The 20091-nt window shown below is 38.1% G+C and overlaps 1 protein-coding gene across 6 annotated transcripts in view; it reads right to left on the bottom strand.

The window, feature by feature from the left end:
* LOC105482565 (solute carrier family 17 member 1) overlaps positions 1-20091 on the bottom strand; it is a 62208-nt gene that overhangs the window by 9514 nt on the left and 32603 nt on the right. The window contains exon 12 of one of the 6 annotated variants that reach the window (XM_071097491.1): positions 5-6120. The exons of 4 other annotated variants lie outside the window; for them this stretch is intronic. The gene's annotated coding sequence lies outside the window, so the exon portion shown is untranslated. Of the gene's footprint in view, positions 1-4; positions 6121-15654; positions 17599-20091 lie in introns of those variants that run through there. One more of the 6 variants, XM_071097493.1, reaches the window with a different exon arrangement.

Below are 20091 nucleotides of genomic sequence, written 5' to 3'. Positions count from 1 at the left end.
GGGGCAATAGAGAGAGGGATGGGAGGTACCACACACTGTTATACAACCATATTCTCTCCTGAACTCAGAGTGAGAACTCACTCATTATCCAAAGGACAGCACCAAGCTATCATGAGGGATCTGCACCCATGACCTGAACACCTCATACTATGCCCCACTTTCAAAATTAGGAATTACATTTCAACATGAGATTTGGAGAAGACAAACATCCAAACCATACCTTACAGATATTGTTCAGGATGTCATAAAAAACCAGTCATACGGCTCTAAAACAGTTCAGGTTACATAAAAGTTAAAGTCTCAAGAGAGTGTAGATGAAGAAAGGCTTTGTAAGAATTTTAAAATGCGTGTTTTCTCTCTAAGATCAGGAACAAGACAAAGATGTCTACTCTAGCCACTTCTCAACATTATGCTAGAGGTTCTATACAGGGTAATTAGGCAAGAGAAAGAAATAAAAGGAATCTAGATTGGAAAAACAGAAGTAAAACTATGTTTCACAAATGATATAATCTTGCTTAAGAAATCCTAAGAAATCTACTAAACATATTAGAACTAATGAGTTTAGCAAAGCTGCAGGACACAAGATCAATATACAAAAGTCAATTATATTTCTATACACTTGCAATGAGCCATTCAAAAATGAAACTAAGACAACAATTCCATTTCAAGTAGCATAAAAAATAATGAAATACTTATAAATAAGTTTAACAAAAAAAGTACAAAACTTATATTTGAAAACCTCAAAATATTGTAGGAAGAAATTAAAGAAGAATGAAAAAACCATCTCAAAATGAATCAAAGACCTAAATGTAAGAGCTAAAACAATACAACCCTTGGAAGAAAATTTAGGGAACATCTTCATGACCTTTGAGTTGGCATTGATTACTTCTATATGACAACAAAGCCACAAGCAATAAAAGAAAAAATAAATAAATTAGACTTCATAAAAATTAAAAACTTTGCTTCAAACTTTGCATCAAAGCACATTAACAAGAAAGTAAAAAGACAACCTATAAAATGGGGGAAACAATTTGCAAATCACAATCTGATAAGGGTCTAGTATTTAGAATATCCAATACACTCTTATAACCCAACATCAAAAGACAAATAATTAAAATGTGGGCAGATACACTGAATATATATATTTCTGTAAAAAATAGAAGAATGGCCAATAAGCACATGAAAAGATGTTCAACGTAATTACTTATTAGAGAAAAGCAAATCAAAACCATAATGAGATATCACTTCACATTCACTGAGATGGCTACTGAAAAAAAAAGAAATACGTGTTGATGAGGATGTGGAGAATTGGAATTCTTCTACATTGCTGGTGAGAATGTAAAATAGTCTGATGCTGTGGAGAAGAGTTTGGCAGTCCCTCAAAACGTTAAACATAGAATTGCCATATGACCAGCAACTCCACTTCTTGGTATATACCCCACAAAATCGAAACATACCTTCACATAATAACTTGTACACACAAAAGCACATAGTAGTCTATTCACAACAGTCAAAAGGTGTAAACAGCTCAAATGCTCCTCAGTGGATTAGTGTATAAACAAAATGTAGCATAGCCATACAGTCAAATACTACTGGGCCACAAAAAAAAGAATGAAGTATTGCTACATGCTATGACGTGAGTGAACTTTGAAAACATGTCAAGTGAAACAGGCCAGTCACAGACATATTACATAATTTCATTTATATGAAAAGTACAGAATTAGGTAAATCAATATAGACAAATTGTATCAATGGTTGCTTAGAGCCTAGTCCGTGTTCAGGTGGGCCCATGGGTCAGCTGTTGGCTTTCCTGAGGAATCTGGGCGTGAGGGGCTCTGACTTTCCACTGGAGAAACAGGGCAGAAAGACAGTGACCACTGCATTTGGAGTGGACGGGACCACGCCATTTTGTTGGACCAGAGGCTACATGCGTTCCTGTGGATTTAGAACGCATTTCCTGTGGATTAGATGCAGGTCACAGAGGAGTGATAGCCAGCCCCCAGGGACCACCTAGAAGGGAGAAGTGATATCCACAAAGGGAGATTTGTGTGGAGTGGATCTGGGACGCCAAGGGAGATGGGCAGCTGGAAAAACCAAGTGCATTTCCTGCCTTGTCAGCCTCTTACGCATGAAGAAAAGGGTCTGCTTTCAACACCTACCAGCCCAGGGAGCATGAGGGCAACTGACAATGGGGCCAAACAAACCAGAAATTTCCATGCCTGCTTCCCCTCCTTTCTCTCCTGGTTACACCTCAGGAGGGGTCAGAGGTGGAGTCAGCATCTTAGCGGATGAGGAGAAAAGCCAGACGAAAGAAATTGCTCACACCCCTCTCCCTGAAGGAAAAGGTCTGCCTGCAGCTTTGTCCCAGCTGGAGACACAGGGAAGGAGTCTCGTATGTGAATGACAATTGACTAGCTAAATTCTATATTGAAATAAGTATTTTCAGTTATCTAACTGGGAATGTGTGCTTGCTATTTAAAGTGACCACAGTACTTTTTATTACCTAAGAGGGCTTAACAAGGAAATAAATAAATAAATAAGAGTGTGGGGTATAGTGGGGGTGGGATAACCTAGAGTTTTAAAATTCTTTCTTCACTGAGCAGGTTTAAAGGGAAAAGGTAAACCCTTTGCATCCTCACTTAATTTTCTGAATTTGTTTAAAAGTTATTGGAGGCTAGGTGCAGTGGCTCACACCTGAAATTCCAGCACTTTAGGAGGCCAAGGTGGATGCATTGCTTGAGCCCAGGAGTTCAAGACCAGCCTGGGAAACATAGCAAAACCCCGTCTCTGCTTTAAAAAACAAAAACAGTTATTGGGATAGGGTAGGGAAACAATAAGCAAGGTAGGCTGCCTCGCTGCAGGGTCAGATTAAGAACAATGATGCCCTAAATACAGACAAACCATGTTGCCCCCTCGAAACCATCCCTATGAACTTTACAAAATTAATCAGAGAAGAAGGGAGGGGGAGAAATGAAAATAACCAAGCTTGCAGCACATCCAGCATTAATCATGAGGTCAGCTTATTCTCTCATGCTTTCTTATAGTTGTTTGTTGCCTACTGCCTCAAAACCACGTAGACCTTGTCAAAAGATTATAGTTTCCCTTAACTGCTCTGGAGATAACAACTTAAGCATTGTGAAACGTTAAGTTTTCTATCTGAGTTATTCTTTCAGGTCCTGCCTATCAGTGAAACTACTGTGTCAGCTGGTCTACAGGACCCCACAGGGTGCTGGCTCACCAAAGAATACATCCTGATGACTTCATCCACCTTACCCTGACCACTCAGTAACCTCAGTTTTCTAGCCCTTGCCCTCCAAGACTCCCTTAAAAATCCCAGCACAAGAGTCTTGGGGGAAAAGGAGTTTCCTCTGGAAATGGAGATCCCTCTGAGGATTTTCCCAGTCTCCTTGCTTGTTCACTCTGTATTCATTAAATTCTTTTTCTACTGCAAAACCTACCTGCTGAGTGCATTAGTTTGTTACTGAGTAGTGGAAATATGAATCTGGTGGTTCTGTGACACCCTTGGCCCTTCCATTTCTTAAAATAAAGAGCTTAAGTGTTCCTTAAACAAATCAGCTGATGAGTTAAATGCTAGCCAGACCCAGTCAGCTTTCAGGAAGGCAAAACCCTCAGAGCATGAGACAGAAACAAATGCTATATCTGATACCACCTTCAAATCAAACTTTTAAACTTTAGTCACTCACCATGCCAAAGAGCACATTTGAAAAAATTTTAGATTAAATCTAAACAGCAAATAAAGACAATTTAAACCATGTTACTAACATCATATGACCAGTGAAAGACTTAAGGGCATGACAGCTGGGGGAAAGTTCTGTGGTGCCCTCTTCTCTTGGTGCCCTAAACACAAGCTTATTTTGCTTAATGGCCAGCCTGGGGATACTCCAGCAGGACACAGTGTGGGGAGCCACAGTGGCCCAGTGAGAGGTGTCAGAGCCTGTGCAGGGTGAGGATTGTGTTGATGCAGGAGGACAGCCTGGCATAGAATGCTGAAGCCTGACCAAGTGCAGAGGGTGTCTGAGCTGGGTGACAGCCTGGCCCACTGAAGTGGGTTGAGGAAAGCTTCTAAGCAAAGTTGTGCAACTCAGCAAAGATGTCAGTGTCCAACAGAGATGAGGAAGGTTGCCTTGGTCCGGGAGGTGTGGCCTGTGGCAGGGAATCAGAGCACGGGCAGGAAAGGAGGGCATCCACAAGGGGGCATCAGAGTGAGAGGTGTAGGCCTGGGAAAGGAATGAGAAGGATGTCTGGAAATGGGATGATGGTGGCATACCAGGGGATTGACAGAGTAAATACAAACATTAAGACTAATAGGAGCTCACTGCTGGAAAAGAAAGTTAAAAATATGTAAAAGTAGAAAACTCGAAGAAACTCTGTGTTGGATTGGAATGGAAGTACTGGTGTAAATTCCTAGGTATCCATAGAAAGATAAGTAAGTAGGTAGGTAGGTAGGTAGATATGTATGTATACACATATAGTCCCTAACTGTCTACCTAGCGGACCTGAGAGCAGAGGCCCCAGAAGCCATGAACACATCTACCACTGAGATCTTGGTTTCTAAATACGATTCTCAAACATTAAGAGGAACTAGAGCTTCTTAGAGTGAGGGCTGATTTCAGGGCGTGGTCAGGGAAAAACTCAAGATGACTCTGGAATATTGTTTCATGCCACAAAGTAAGAAAGTGCTCAAAGAATGATGAAGAACCTCCAACTGGCCAAAATTGAGATAAATTGAGCATCAAAGTAAACAAAAATAGTAATATATTATACATCATTAAATAAAGCAGATAATTATGAGCTTTACTAAAATAAATGTGAATAAATTGAAAGTCTGATGTAGGATGAAATATTTACGTAGTTCCAGAGTATGTAAATATTTACATATTTCCAAATTAACAAACTATTTGTTAATTTCAATGTGAGAAGGAGTAACTTTGCAGAGGCAAAACCTGATAGGCCCCACCTTAATTAAATGAAGAGCCAGAAATGGTACATATCAGCATCATATGACTCCTGGTATAATGACCTGAGAAGGACACAGGGACATCTTTGTGGTATCCCTAACCTGAATTTAATCATGTGAAAACATCAAAGAAACCTACACTGAGGAAATTCTACAAGATAGCCTGTACTCTTCAATCATGTTATCAAAGTCAAGGAAAGACTAAGAACAATTCTAGAGTTAAAGAAACTAAAGAGACATGGCAACTAAATGCAACATGAGATTCTGAAGTGAATCTTTTGGCCAAAAAGAATATCACTGATACAACTGATGAAATGTGAATGAGGTCTCAGAATTACATGGTAGAAATGTATCAGCATTAGTTACATGATGTTAACGGTTGTTTTGTGGTTAAGTAGAAAAATGTCCTTGTTTGTAGGATACCCTAAACTGTGTGAGTGGTGTGGAGATGATGGTAAGGGCATCATGCTAGCAACTTACCCTCAAATGGTTAAGGAAAAAAAGCTCTTTGTGCTCCTCTTAAAAACTTTACTGTACCTTCAGATTTTTTTCAAGTTAAACAAATAGTGAAGGTAGGAGATAGAAAATAGAATCGCATTTTGATCACATCCCTTAAGTCATCTTTGTTCAACTCAATGGTTATAATGTTAACAATACTCCATCAGGGTAATTGGTAAACATCTGATTTAATACCCCAATAGATTAATAAAGCCCAGATCCATGGGTCTGGAAGATGGTGGAGAAGCTCTCACTCCTATTTATGTTCTGTCCACAACATTATTCACTCAAAGAATTCAGTCCAAGGAAAGCTTTGCTTCCCTCAAAGCAATGTTGTTGATATGTTTTTATTAGACAAAGAGCTTGTATTTTATTTTTTAATTGCATTTTCCATTTTATTTTTGATACTAAGAAGTTCAGAACTAAATATAATGCTCCATTGTCCCATCAAACTAATCCCAAGATCCTTGTAATACTTTATTTGATCTAAAAAGTTTTAATGTCAGGAATGGAAGTCTGGTTTTAATATTAAAAGTATATTTTACTAATAAATCACAACAAAGAAAAATATGCAATCATCTGAATAGAAGTTACAAACACATTTAACAAAACTCGATTTCTATTCTTGGTTTTTGATTTTCAATCTAAAAAAGAACAAAAAGACAATTCATTAACATAATTAAATGCCTATTTTAAATTGGCAGCCAATTTATTATTTAAGAATATGCCTAGAGGCTGTGCAATTAAAGCCATAAAGAATAAAGGAATCCCAATATTAGCCCATTATTATTTTTATTTGCAGATGAAGAGGATCATCTACTCCAAAACACAAGAATCTATTATTCAAAACTATACTAACGAGATAGCTTAGCAATAGTTTTTTCAGTTAAAAAATTAAATATATTCAAATGATATCTTTCCAACATTCCTGAAATACAATGAATAAAAATCAAATTCAGAAAATATAAGAAAACAACTTTAAGTTTTGTAAGAAATGCATAGGGAATGCAGGAAGCAAACTAATACTCGACTGAGGAAAACCTTAAGCCAAGTTCAGCAGTGGCAGTCTTATTATGCTCTTATATCAATATTATTGAGTACTATTGATATTGAATATTGATATTGAGTACTCTTATAACTACCAACTTCTCCCCGGTTAATTTGTTGCAATTCAGTGCAACTCTGAAAACACTGCTATAGGTATTTTTAAATATGGTCCACTGATTATAAACTTTTCCGGAAGAATAAACAGCTGATACTAGAAAGTAATACTTTCAAAAGTGAAAATGATGTGTTTTTTGACCTGCCTGATATTTACATATATTAAAATTTAGACCACTGAATATATTGCATAATAGGTCTAGTAACAGATATTAAACTAAATATTAAGTCCAGAAATAGACATAAATATATAGAGATTTCTTTTACTAAAAGTTGGTATCTTAAGTCAGAGAGGAAAATGCAAATTATTTTTTAAAAAACAACGTTGGTAAAATTCAAACACTTGGAAAACAAACCCAAATCTTCACTTAAGCCATGCAATAAAAGTCTACAAATGAACTAGACTATAAATTGTCTAGAAGGAAACATTCACTCTTCTTTCTCTCCTTTTTGGCTCTGTGTGAGCTCACACCTTCTGGATGACTCCAAAGCCACTGAATACTTTAATTGGTTAACACAGAAAATTTTAAAGGCCTGCAGGAAGTTAAAATACTATCACAGTCCTGAAATTCTTTCCTGCCCATTGCCCATGTGGCTGTGATGATGTCTGAAGGAGAAATAGGCCTGTGAAGTGACTGAGTCCACTTGCAGGTGCAAAGGTGGAGGGAACATTTCCTACTACTCACATGGCTTCATTCTCTGTCTCTGCCTTCAAGGAATAGAACTGTACAGTCCATTTCTCTTTACAGACCCAAACACATTCACCTAAATCTACTGTTAAAAATCTATTTATATAGTGAACAATTGTGAATCCTTCAAGCCAATTCTTCAAGATGGATCCCAGATGGCTAACTGGGCCTAAGTTTAAAATACAGCCAAGAAGCGATTTTCTGACCAGGTAGGAGTCACACAAATACTCTCAGTTCCCTGAAAACCTGCATCGTTTTATATTTGGGACTTCCAGCATTCGCCTGAACCAACCAATCAGAGCTCAGCAGCCTCAGTCAATCAGTCAGGGTTCAGCTGTATTGACCAACCAGAACTCACTTTTGTCAACCAATCAGAAATCATCTACACTCACCAATCACAACTAAACATGTTTCAATCTTTTATATACATAAATGAACCTGATTAAAAACCTAGGTGGGGCCTGACACGATGACTCACGCCTATAATCCCAGCACTTTGGTAGGCCAAGGCAGGTGAATCACTTGAGGTGAGGAGTTCGAGACCAGTCTGGGCAACATGGTGAAATCCCTGTCTCTACTAAAAATACAAAAACTAGCCAGGCGTGGTGGCAGGCACCTGTAATGCCAGCTACTCGCGAAACAGGCGAAGGTTGCAGTGAGCTGAGATCCTGCCACTGCACTCCAGCTTGAGCAACCGATCAAGATTCTGTCTCCAAAAAAACAAAACCTGGGCAGGAGGGAATCTTTGCTATAAAAACAGACTGGCTTGGCGTGGTGGCTCAGTCTTAAATCTCAAACCTTTGAGAGACCAAGATAGGGGACTGCTTGAGGCTGAAAGTTTGTGACCAGCCTGGGAAACATACAAGATCCCATTTCTATCTAAATAATATTTTTAAAAAAAAAATTAGCAGGGCGTGATGGCGTTTGCCTATAGTCCCAGCTACTCAGGAGGTTGAGGTGGGAGGATCACTTGAGCCCGGAAATTAAAGGCTGCAATGAGCTGTGATGGTATCACTGTACTCCAGCCTGGGTAACAGAGCAAGACTCTGTCTCAAAAACAAAACAAAACAGAAAACTGAGCCTTCCCTTCGTTCTCTGGAATCCGCCTTCGTTTTGTACCCTGGGTTTCCTCTCCTCAGTTTGCAAACTGTTCACCAGAATAAAGTCTCTTTCCTCCAAATTCCTATTCAGAAAACTTTTGTTCACATTCTTGGCATCAAAAGTGAGATTTGAAGTCCTGTCCTGAAACAAACCATCGGTGGTGTGTGCCTGCAAGAGCCCCTTGAACTCAGTTGTCTTCTCAGTGTTGCCAGAGGGGAGAGAACGGTTGGGTAAGTCCTCTCAAATTCAGACCTCCCACGCTTTGGTTGAAGTCTCCGAGACTGTTCTTTCCCTGTAGGCCCCTCCATCTGGACTCCAGAGAGGACTTATTACCTGTGGCCCCAGTTCGGAGGAGGGGGACAGTTTCCTAGCCTTAGTAATTCCCTCTATCCAGACCCCAGAGGGGACATTCCCTTTGGCCCCGGGTTTAGTGGGGGATCTTTCCAATTTCAACCAGTTTCCTCCATCCAGACCCCCGACAGGACATTCCCTGTTGGCTCCAGGTTTGCTGGGGGCTTTTCAAGTTGCCTGGCTCTGACCATCCAACTCTAGAGGAGACTTTCCCAACTGGCCCTGGGTTTTGTTAGGACTTGGCCTATCTGTAAGGTTTTGTGGGGATGCTGGCACTATGGGTACTGGAAGGGATGACTTCATCACGTCGGTGCAATGGGTAGCCCGTGTTGTAAGTTTTTCCCGGCTGATCAGCCGCTTCTTGGGACTCCAGCTGGTTTTATAAGCAAAAATTATGGTACAATGAGTTGTAATTGGCTAGGTCTCTGAACAAAAATTACCCACGATAAGCTCTAATTTTGTTGGCCAAAATAGGACTCTTTTGAAATTCTGAAACGTGCCTATCTGTGCACACAAAGAAAAAGCGAACCTCTCAGAGACAATGGGAAGCCTTTATCAATTGGCACTTTAAAAGTTGTAAACAGAATCAAGAGGCTACCATTGCCTTTCTTACAGAAAATAATTCCAAATTGAGTCAGTGCCTTAATTAAATGTAAAGTGAGATTAGCACTTCCGAGACTGGAACTAAAGCTGCAAAAAATCCTCTGGAAAAACTTTATTCCACTGGGCCCCCTTTCCTGTCGGTCTGCCTGTCTTCTGCACCTTTTCTTTTTTTTTTTTTAAACACCTCTGCTTTATCTTTCATTCCTTCCTTCCTCTTTTACTTGTTCACCTGGTTATTTGGAAAAGTTTCTAAATTTTCTCTTGGACTCATTACGTGTTTTCATTGCATGTTTTCTTGTCAAATCTTGTCATGTGTTCCTGTGATTTTGTGTTGCTTAAGCATTCATTTTTTGTATGCCTGTAACACAACCAGACAACTTCTTGGAGAAGCTTGAGTTTTCCCTTTGCTTGAGATGTACATTTCCTACCCTATTTTCTCTAAATTTTGATAAGGGCTTCAGCCATGTGGAACAGATAAATTTCAACCTGTTCCACTTACAGAGATGCAATTTGAATCCAACTGTCCGTTTAAACTAATGAGTTTTACCTGATTCATGGCTAGAGTTTTAAAATTAAAGCTACACAGTCTTTGTGTTTGCCTGTATTTTTGTGCATATGTTTGTATGTGTCTGTTTGTATGTTGTCTACAGTACCAAATTGGCTTATAACTAAATGAGTAATCATAAATTAAGCAAATAAGGCCAAATATTTTCCAAGTTCATGTGACTTAGTAATCTTCTGATGAATGGGGCTAATCTAAAATGGTTGGTTTGATGGACATGGCTGTGTTTTCTGAGTTATCAACAAAATAGGCATGTATTTAACTTTGAGATTCTTACTTTTATGACACTTGGATGGCAGGCAGTAATGTAAAATTGGTTGATAGAAAATTTACCTTGAGATGATGGCTAGATTTGTCTGATATCTCGTGATATTTTCCAGGCATAATTATTAAGAATGAATGGTTAGGGTAGATGTGCATCGGATAAAAGTTTGTAAATGAACTTTTGATAATGGTTATGTTTTATAATATGTTTCCTTGGGAAGGTTTCTCAAATCGGTTTGGTAACTATACCCTTAGAGTTTTGCTAAGCCAAATTAAATGACGGATGTTCATTGAATGTCTGGATCATTTCCAGATAAAATACCATGCTGAGACTCTGGTTGCTGAATCTGAGTTGAGGCTCAGATGCTTTTGGCTTCTTATTTCAGAGGAATAAAATTATTTGGTTTAAAGAGTTGCTCTGTTAGAAAACCCATGATCTGGACATGGTAAAATGTGTATTCATGGATTACTGGTATGTGATTGATAGTTAAAAGTTGCTTACTTCCTAGGTTTTCACTGAAATTAGAGTTGCTAAGAGTTAACATTGTAATTAATGTGTGTGATTAAACTACTAATGAAGAGAAAGACAATTCTGTCTCCAATTGTATGAGGAGAATACAATGTATTTTTGGTGAGGAAGTTTAAAGGAAAAAATAACTTTATATAGGAAAGAATTTTGTTTGGTAAATTTTTGTCTTAGAGTAAAATGAGTGGTTATTTAAGAAAGAAGAAGTATAGAACAAAGCAGAAATTTCAAGCATTTCATAAATAGTCTAAGTAAGTCTTAAGGTTTATGAAAACACAGTTTATAAAAGGAATTTTCTCTGTGATCAGATTGCCTATGATTGGAAGCAAATCTTTTATGGGTTTTTCTAGGGATTGAACTTTGATGTTAAAAACACAGTGACACAGAACTTAAAAACTTGGTCCCCTGTGTTAGAACAAGGCTTTCTGAAAATATTAATTTGCTCTCAGTAAAATTGCAAGAAGGTTTGATTTTAATTATGAAATCTGTTTAACGGCCATCCTCTAAACTACAAACAGTTTCTATTCCTGTCACATTTCTTCCTGATAACTGTCTAGTTTCTCTAATTTCAGGTTCTTCCTTCTTTTGACCCTGAAAAAGGTATATCTCTTATTTGGCTGTTGTCATGACTCTCCAACCTTTTCATCAGTTCCTGTAACTTCTTCTGGTTCCAATCGTGCTGTTATGGACTGATGCTAAAGAGTTTATTTTGAAGGTCTAGAATAGCAGTGTTTTACCCTTGTACAACTTATTTTGGCTTGGCTTTTCTTGATATGCCTGAATTATTTCATGTAACTAGGACATCCCATGCTGTTTCTAAGAGCAACACATTCCTCTGCTCAAAGTACTAGTTTTCTTGTTTACATTCCTCTATAATATAGTATACTCTCATAGTCCTGGAAACATTCTTCTTGTGCCTGATTAAATTTAAGTGCCCTTTTTTAAAGTCAGGTTTAACACCCAAGTTATCTAAATAGGTTTTCTGTAAGGAGAAGCAATCATGTTACAGCAGGTTTTTTCTTTGCCTTTTAGGTAACTGACCAAGGAAACAAAAATTGTGGGTTTTACCGAAATAAGTTCCAATGCTTCATGTTGTCCTTACTAGATTTTTGATTACTTAGGAAAATTGAGCTTTAAAAGGATTAAGGTTTTTACATCCATGGAACTTTCTCTGTTGCTTTTGAAGTCTATTGATTATCACTCCAGTTAGATGAATAAATATTATCTCATCATGACCTATGATTCTGTTTCATCAAGTACCTTGAAACTTTTGATATCTTTGGTGGGTTTCCTCAGCATCAAAATCCTAAATTAAGTCTTTTTGATCTTGTAGACATAGTAAATGATTAGGCTTGTAAATCATAGAGAAACATTGTCAAAAAAAGAAATGTTCAACTTTCTTTAACTTATAGTTGTGTAAATGTGTTATTAAAATATGTTCCAAAACTGTATGAGATTCCTAAAATTCTGGTTTGTCATGGTATGTGTTATCATTCACGATTATCATTATTATGCTAAATGGTAGTATGCCACAGAAATACCCAGATTCCTTTGTCAATTGTAAACTCCCATCAGATCTTTGACCATGGCTGTTTGGGGATTTTGTCATTCACAGTTAATGTTTTAAATTCTTTGGAGCTGGGCACAGTGGCTCACACCTGTAATCCCAACACAAGCTGAGGCTGGAGGATCACTTGAGGCCAGGTGTTTGAGACCAGCCTGGGCAACAAAGTGAGACCCTGTCTCTACAAAAAATACAAAAAATTAACTGGGCATGTTGGTGCAGGCCTATTGTCCCAGCTACTTGGGAGGTTGAGCTGGGAGGATTGCGTGAGCCCTGGGAGGTCAAAGCTGCAGTGAGCCATGATCTCGCCACCGCACTGCAACCTGGGTAACAGAGGGAGACCCTGTCTCAAAACTAAAAAAATAAATAAATAATAAAAATAAATTATTCTTTGGTAGCATTTTCAATTGGCTTTAGTTCAGAATTGCTTTTCGTGAAACTGTTAATCAAGATCAAGCAAAACAAATTACCTGAAATTAAATAACTGATAAGGATAATTTTTAATGACTTTTACTTAAAACATTGTTGGTTCTTTACTTATATGTTTTGTTTTTCATATTCAAGGAAATTTTCTTTCATCAGCTATCTATAGTTTTCATTAATTTGGTAAAATATTCTTTTTTGAACAAAAGAGGAAGCATTTGCTTTTACTCTCTACTTGATTCTTTCAAAACTCAGAAACTGTGAATATTCTGGTTTCATTTATCTGAGTTTAATAAAATTTTCTCCCTCTTTATAAATAGTATACAATTGGAAACATTAGTTTTATTACCAAAGTTTTAACTGAAATGTCATATTTAAGAATGTACATAAATACTTGGCTTCAAGAGTTACCAGCCTTACAGTGAATGAGTAAATGTTCCTGGCAGGCCCAAGAACTCTAAGATTGTAAGTAAAATCTAAATCCTAGCTTGGTTTGACTTCCTAGCCTCAAGAGGTTCTAAAATCTGAGGTTTTCTGTATGATTAATGTGGAGAGAAAATGTTATGCTTCTAAGTAAAACTAAAGTATACCTGTTATTAGCCCTGTGTATTGTTTTCAAGTTCTTGCTGTCTGCCTGTAGAATACAGTAGATATTTTACCCTAATTTCCTCCAATATTTGGCTAAAACTAAATCCCAATAAAGTCCCCTGGCACTCTTCCTCCAGTCAAGGAATGCTCTGGGACATTCAGGGGATTTCTCCTTCTTAAAATTAACTGGCTAGAGGAATTATATATCAGAATTGGGGACAAACTAGTTAGAGCACTGGCCAACACTGGGGCTGCTCCATCTATCCTTAGCCTTGGCATGCTCTCAATGTCCCCTTCCTGTAGTTCTGAACTCATTCAGATGGCTGGGCTGAGCCTATCATGGTCCCTAAATCTTTGCCTATCCCCTTCCAACTAAGACCCTTTACTGGCAGTCATTGTTTTTCAATTGTCCCATTGGCCTCTCTATACCTCCTAGGAAGAGGCTTAGAAACCTACTAGACCCGTATTTCTTTCTCTCAAAGAGAGGAAATAATGTTTGAGCTATCCTCACCAGGAGACTTTGCCACAGAAACAGCTTTTACTCCAATTACCATCTGTGTAGTTAACCTCACAATGCTATCCATCCTGCTCTCCAGGAGCTGCCTGAAAGTCTTAGGCCACAATCCAATACTGATGTTGGTCACACACATTCAGCACCTCTGATCAAGATTCAGGTAAACCATAATAAGCCCCTCCCCAGTGTTAAGCTATACACCCTGAATCTGAGGCCCAGGCTCGTATATAGACCATAATGGACAACCTTATATGAAAGAAACTTGTCCTTTGCACCAGGCTTTACAATACTCCTATTGTCTCCATCTGTAAACCCAACAGTAGAAGATAGCAATCTTTCCAGTATCTTAGGGCTATCAATAACATAGTCATTCCTCAACACCCAGTAGTTCCTGACTAAGCCAATACTTTTCAGCTATTGACCTTTGTAGTGCCTTCTTCAGTATACTGGTACATCCTGATAGCCAGTACCTTTCCCACGGGTTTCCAAGTCTGTCAGTTTGATCATCCACTCTGTTATTACCTAAGACTAGCACTTGGTTTGACCACATTCTCTCCTCTCTCTCGCCTGTAAATGGGTCTTTGAATTTTCATGACCTCTTAGGAAATTGTGTTCCCACAAAGGCTATGTTTTTGGCTCCAATTACCATAGTCAAGAATTTTCCTATCCCTGTCTCAGGACATGAACAAATGCAGGCATTTGCTTTCTGGATCAAATCATTGCTCCCATCACAATTATTAAAATCCCTAGAAGCATCATTATCGCATCCCAAGTGTAAAATAGCTCTATCAATAATTGATGGCTACCCTGATGACAAGCCCTCAGATTATAAAAATGACAGTGTGGACACTCTCAAGGATGTATTTTACCTGGGAAGGCTAACCCTAATGAAGGAGCTAGATTAGGAAGGTTTTTGGGATCCTGGTTTGGACTAGGTTCTGCCTGGAATGAATATATGAAGAGAAACTTTTCTTGCACTGTTTACAGAATTGCCCACTCCAGTGCCTGAGCAATAAGGGCATAACAGATCCCGAGACTCCCTTGCTCATGTGGTCCTAGATAATCACATTACTTTAGACTATCTTCTCACTGCACAAGATGGTGTTTGGGCTGTCACTAACACTTTCATCTGCACCTGGGCAAATACTTCCAGTCAGGCTGCATTCGAAACATCCAAGATCCTCAAATCTTTGAAAAGCACATCTTCATAAAGCCTACTGGCTGGAATGACTGGTGAAATTTCCAATTTCTAGATCTTTCCAGCCAGCTTCCCTCGGGATAGGATCCCTCCTGTGCTCTATTTACAAGTGTTAATGATCTTCCACATATTTGGGGTATACATTTGACTCCCCTTTGAAATTATTCTAGCCTGTTTTAACAACTGTCTGCAAAAGACCCCCATCAGGATCATGCTGACCCAACATCCTTCATTTGCATAGAGGAACTGGATGAGAACCTGAGCAGGAACCTTTGCTATAAAACCAGAGCCTTCCTTTTGATCTCTGAAACATTTCAATTTAATGTGGACAAAATCCTATGCCATCCTCCTCGTCAACCCTTCCAATCTCAGTAATAAACACTCTTCAGTTGATAAAGCCAAAATCTAGGTCCTATCTTTGTTTCTTCTCTTTCTGCATAGTTCACAATCTCCCTGCCTTGTCTGGCCTGCTCTACCTCCAGAACTCATCTGAATCTGGCTGCTTCTCACCATATCCCCTGCCTACATCATAGTCTGCATGGCCAACATCTCTCACTTGAACCTCTGAAACAGCCTCTGTCCTGGTCTCCCTGCATCTACTCTTGTTTTCCTAAAGTCCTTTCCCTAGAAGGTGGCAAAAATGATCTTTATAAATCATTGATCAGGAAAGTGACTCGTCTCAAAAGTATCCAACGGATTTGATTATAGATAGAACTGGATGCAAACCAAGCTTTTGCCATGACCTGGAAGCACTACATTAACCACTTAACCTCAACCACCTACACAGTTTATCTCACTTTACTCACAAGATTCCAACCACGCTGCCCTTCATTCTCGCTCTTAGGAATACTGAGCTCACTCCCATCCCAGATTACTTTTCTTGGTTATTTTTTATGCTTGGAATACTCTTTCCCAGAGTATGTAAATTCACAGACCCTAGACTAAGAATCCCTGCTTTCTGATACTCATTCAGACAGTAAAGAAAAGCATTTAAGCACTTTTACAGGTGCTGGGATAGCACCTGTCCCAGGGTTCAAGTGAGAACAAATTTTGCCCAGTAGGTGACATTTGTGTTGAGACTTCAGTGATGCGAAAGAGGCACATTATTGTTCATCCTTGGAATCACTGACCTCCAGCAAAAACAGCCCTCCTGAAGATGCTCTATCATGTTACCCTATTTCATGTTCTTTTTAGTATATCAGTGCATGGAATTATCCTGTTTAAATATAGCTATTTGTTTCCCCCTATCAAAACGTGAAGCTCTTTTAGGCACTGAAGTCCTGACGATGTTGCTCACTGCTCTATCCCAGCACCTACAAAAGTGCTTAAATACGTTTATTTACTGTCTGAATGAATACTAGATAGCAAGGATTCTTAATCTAGGATCTATGCATTTACATAGAGAAAAATTACATTTTTATTTCCTTAACATTTGACTAAAATTTAACATTTCCTTCCATTATGAATGTAGGCAATACATCACAACAGTGGTCATACTGAGGACTTAAATATCAATAAAAATCACAGGTATTTTCCTATGACATTACAATTGTGAACCATGAAAGAACAAATCCTTCAAGTTGGATGCTGATTGGCTAAATGGGCTTAAAATCAAAATAGAGCAAGGCAGTCATTTGTTGACTAGAGGTCACACATGCACTTTGAGTTTTTACAAGACCCACACACCTTCTAAGTTAATAGCTTAGTTCATAGCTGCTTGTTCCTGTTTATATGCCTGAACCAACAAATAGACTGTGGCCTGTGTTGACAAATCAGAATTCAGCAAGTGTCAACCTCTCAGAACCAAGCAAATCTGAATCATGCATGTGCCTAAGTGGACCTGAGTGGGAACCTGGGAGGGAACTTCCTCTATAAATGATAAACTCTCTTTTTGTTCTTTAGGCTGCACCTTAAATCTGTCTCTCCCTAGTTCACAAACTGTTCACTGGGATAGCCTCTTTCCTCTAAATTTCTTTTCAGAGAACTTTTATTCAGACAATGATTACTAATATCTCAAAATACTTTGTTTTGTTCAATATTATTTTAAAACTAAAGCACTAATAATAATCATGTTATCATAAACATGCTTTTTAGTATCTTGATAACTATTTCAACATAATTAGTCTCCTTTAGAATCCTCCACATTATTTTCTGAGTTGTGGTTTATTACACAAAAGAGATTGAGAAGCCCTGCTGTAAAGGAACTACCACAAGCAAAATGCATGCCCCTTATTCATCTATTGTCCCTGGGATCCACTGAAATAAATTTAAAGAAACAAAAATAGAACATTACAAAACCTAGAGAACTACCTCATACCCAAATCAACAAGGACTATTAGCTATAATAAATACAGAATACTGAGGGCCAAAAAAAAGGGTGACATTGGAAATCAGCTCACAGCTGTCTACTAAACTCACGATCTCGGTACATTCAGAGGGAAGACAGAGGTGGAAACAGCAGTTCCAGGACTGTGAAGCGACTTCCTCCTGGGTAAGGCTGGGTAGGAGGCAGGGCATCTGGGAATCAATGGACCTTTGCAATCCTGGTGCGCCAGGCACATTGGCAATGGCTTCTAGGCTACAGGAGAAACGCAAGGCCATGATTCTGCCTTTTCTTATTTTCTTCCAACCTCTAAAATTACAAGGCAAAGTTGTAAGGTAACCAGCTTTGCAGCAATGTGTCAGTTTGAGAATGGCAGGTAAAATACTGCTGATTCCACAAACAAAATGTCTGTGTGCTGCTGAATGACTGACAGCCCTGAGGATACAGGTTGTTGAAGAAACAACCATCAGCACAGCAACACAAACAGCAAGGCCCAGAATACCTCCTGCACTATGGCACTATTCATACTGGTGTTCCCAGAGCCCCTCTGCCATTTAGCCTAATATCTAAAATGAGAATTTAAAACCTCCACTGCCAGCCTGATGGAAAGATGCCAAGGGCAACCAGATAAACAGAAAGGAGAATGGAGGAAATTCTACCCACATCATCTTTGGGGAATTACAGGCTTACGTAGAATTAGCCTGAACCAAAGAAAAATAATTAGAAACATTGAATGTGTTTGATATTTTGGAAGGAGAAAAAAAGCAGAAAAAGAATATAGCATGTAAATGGAAAAAATGAACACATTTTCAAAGAAGAGTTAGAGAGCATAAGCACAATCAAAATTTAGAATATTCTACAAATCTAAATTACTAGAGGCCGGCAAGGAGGCAGGAGGAGGAGAAGGACCAAAAAGATAAGGAGGATTTTTTCAAGGGAATAGAAAATAAGATGCTAGAAAATGAAGTATATTTGTAATGACAATAAACGCAGTTGGACTGAAGTCATCTATACAAAGGAGACGGCTCTCAAAGTGGGTGAAATAATTGAACCCAGCTATATACCTTCTGTAAGAAAAACATTAAATAAAATGACTCAGGAAGGTGGAATTTAAAGGCAATGCAAAAGTATTCCAGGGAATCTAAAATAAGCACACACCCACACCCACAATTTAAGGTTGTCATATCAATATCAGAAAGTAAATTAAAAGTAAAAATTATGAAATGGGAAGGATTCATAAATTTATAAAGTCAAAAGTAAATTTCAAATTAAGATATACTCATCAAAATCTTTTTGAAATTGTAACATCAGAATACAGTACTCAATAGTAACTGCCAAAGCAGACATAAAAAGAAAAATGGATAGAGGTAATAATGGAAAACTTTGGTATAACTTTCAAATTTAATAGGTCAAATATATAAAAAACAGATAAGATTTATGGATTCTGAATAAAGTAAAGTGATTGTTCTCATAGCTGTGCCACACTCTGTGCCTTGGAAATAGAGGATAAACCTTTGCTAATGTCTATGGGATATTTTCTAGTGCTGTTATATGCTTATTTGTAAGGACAATCTCAGATATTTCTACATTAAAATATTCAGATAAGCTTTTGTATTTTTAAATTACTGGTTATATTCCATTCACTTAAACAAAATGTATTAACTAAGGCTGCATTGACAAACATGCTTAATTCCATATCCAGATTTTTGCCATTTCTAAATCAACAATCTTGAGTTATGCTTGCATCTTGGTAAATTTTTGTGAGTACACTATTATGGAAATTTTTAGTACTTGCAATACTGGATCAATTTAATACTGACTAAATTTCATTTTTGAGTGACACTATCAATTTTCCTCCTTTAGCTGGGTGTAGTGTTGCATGCCTATAGTCCCAGCTACCAGGGAGGCTGAGGCACGAGGATTACTTGAACCCAGGGGATTGAGGCTACAGTAAATTATGATTGTGCCACTGTACTCCAGCCTGGGCAACACAGTGAGATCCTATTTTTAAAAAAAAAATTTCTTCAAACATCATTTGGATAATTTCTTCCAATAAATTTGTTAACTGGCTATTTTTGTTTAAGGTGAAAAATTTATTTATTAATATTAATATAATATTTATCAATAAATTTTCCAGGATACTTACTGAATTCATTATTGTTTATATAGTTTTCCAGTCAACCCACTTGGATTTTCTAAGTAGATAACCATATCAGCTGCTCATTATGATAATTTTACCTTCTTTACCAATATGTGTTTTCCTCATTTCCTTGTCTCTCAGCCCCTCTCTCTTAACTGAGAACCTCATTGCTTATTGCACAGATGAGATGCCAACCTACATACTAACTCATCACATACACAACACTGCGTTCTCTCTGCCACTGTGGATAAGCTCTAGGTTTCTGCCCAAGGCCAACCCAAGTTGTGGTGCTTGAATTACATCCTTTCCAGATGAGTCAAGTACTTTTTAATTCTGTCATTGTGCCTTATCTCCTATACTGTGGAACCTCATTACTGAATTATACCATCACCTTATATGCTATGGCATCTAGCTTCTCGGAAACAAACAAAAAACAAACAAAACGCTCCTTGGTTCTCCATCCCTCTACAGCTACCACACCTCTTCTCTGATTTCCTTTATAGGAATGCCTATCCTGACTGTCTCAGTTTCCTCAGCCCATATTCTCTCTCTCTTGATCTCTCTTTTCATACTATAAAATAAAACACAGAGACACAGAAAATTGCACA

The sequence above is a fragment of the Macaca nemestrina genome, chromosome 5, assembly GCF_043159975.1.
Source record: "Macaca nemestrina isolate mMacNem1 chromosome 5, mMacNem.hap1, whole genome shotgun sequence".
Taxonomy (NCBI): domain Eukaryota; kingdom Metazoa; phylum Chordata; class Mammalia; order Primates; family Cercopithecidae; genus Macaca; species Macaca nemestrina.
Note: the sequence above shows the minus strand (reverse complement) of the source record. Positions and strands in the feature narration are given on the sequence as shown.